The following is a 1,958-nucleotide window of genomic DNA, read 5'->3' on the forward strand; positions in this document are numbered from 1 at the left end:
GCAAAGGACCGCATGGAAGGAGAACACATTATTTTGGGAAAGAGGATTGTTGTGATTTGGGACATGAGGCCTGGAAGGGTGGCAGGAACTCATTCTATATTCTTCTTAAGCAAATGTTTGCATGGTTGCAGACAAGGAGCAGAGGAGTGAGGATAATTAGAGACATTTGCCTATGAGTTTGCATGCAAATGATGGGTAAAATACAGACCTGTACGCAGACCCACTTTGTCAAGTTGTCATTTGTAACTCAAATACATTCACTGATGAGCCCATTTAAAAAAAAAATTCCTGGGTTTCTCTAATTGCAATGATCAAATCAGTTCTTGTATCAGAATAACATTCATTGTGCGCTGCCCATTAATCAGGTTAATTAATATAATCCACATATTGAGCCTCATCAATGTGCAATAACTTCACCAACCACATGTGTACTGGGTGACGGGGAGCAGGTCAGAAATAAAAACTGGAAATATAAGTACGGAAGGGAAACGGAACAATTCTCATTGAAAACCCTTCAGTAGGATTGGGAAAGAGAGGGATCCCACCACCAGTCACATCTTCCTCCCCCCCCCACATTCTACTTACCACAGGGATCACTCCCTACACAACTCCCTTGTCCATTCATCCTTCCCCACCGATCTCCCTCCTGGCACTTATCCTTGCAAGTGGAACAAGTGCTACACCTGCCCCAACACCTCCTCCCTTGCTACCATTCAGGGCCCCAGACAGTCCTTCCAGGTGAGGCGACACTTCACCTGTGAGTCTGTTGGGGTCATCTACCGTACCTGGTGCTCCCTGTGTGGCCCCCTGTATATCGGAGAGACCTGATGCAGACTGGGAGACTGCTTCACCGAGCACCTGCGTTCAATCCGCCAGAAAAAGCAGGATCCCGCAGTGGCCACCCATTTTAATTCTACTTCCCATTCCCATTCCGACATGTCAGTCCATAGCTTTCTCTATTGTCGTGATGAAGCTACACTCAGGTTGGAGGAGCAACACCTTATATTCTGTCTGGGCAGCCTCCAACCTGATGGCATGAACATTGATTTCCCAAACTTCCGGTAATGTCCCCATTCCCATTTCCCTCTCTTCACCTTATCTTCTTACCTGCCCATCTCCTCTCTCTGGTGCTCCTCTCCCTTTTCTTTCTTCCCTGGCCTTCTGTCCTCTCCTATCAGATTCCCCCTTCTCCAGCCCTGTATCTCTTTCATCAATCAAACTTCCCAGCTCTTTACTTCACCCCTCCCCCCACCTCCTGGTTTCACCTCTCACCTTGTGGTTCTTCCTCCCCTCCCCGACTTTCATACTCTGACTCCACCAAGACAAAATTCCAGTCCTGATGAAGTGTCTCAGTGCGAAATGTCGACTGTACTCTTTTCCGTAGATACTGCCTGGCCTGCTGAGTTCCTCCAGCATTCTGTGTGTGTAACAGAGAGGGTTAGGATATCCCATTGGCGGGGGGAGGAGAGAGAGGGGGGGAGAGAGAGAGGGGGAGAGAGAGGGGGGGGAGAGAGAGAGGGGGGGAGAGAGAGAGGGGGGGAGAGAGAGAGGGGGGAGAGAGAGAGGGGGAGAGAGAGGGGGGAGAGAGAGGGGGGAGAGAGAGAGGGGGGAGAGAGAGGGGGGGAGAGAGAGGGGGAGAGAGAGAGGGGGAGAGGGGGGGATATTGATTGATTGAGCGTGTGTGAGTGATTGGTGATTGTTGATGTGTGGCAAAGTTAGCTGTAATGTGGTGAGTGTTGAGGACCAGAGCCCAGCACTTCCAGCAGAGGGCAAATACTATCCAATGTGTATTCTGCAGAAATTTGCAATTTTAAATTGTCCTTTATTTTATTGCATAAAGAATCACTTCCTCAATCCACACTGAAGCCAGACTTTGATGCAAGACAATATTTATTCATTCCTTTGTTTCTCATTAAAATACTTAACAAAGACCATTGCTATTTTACAATACCTAGAAG

The sequence above is a fragment of the Mobula hypostoma genome, chromosome 4 (genome assembly GCF_963921235.1).
Source record: "Mobula hypostoma chromosome 4, sMobHyp1.1, whole genome shotgun sequence".
NCBI lineage: Eukaryota > Metazoa > Chordata > Chondrichthyes > Myliobatiformes > Myliobatidae > Mobula > Mobula hypostoma.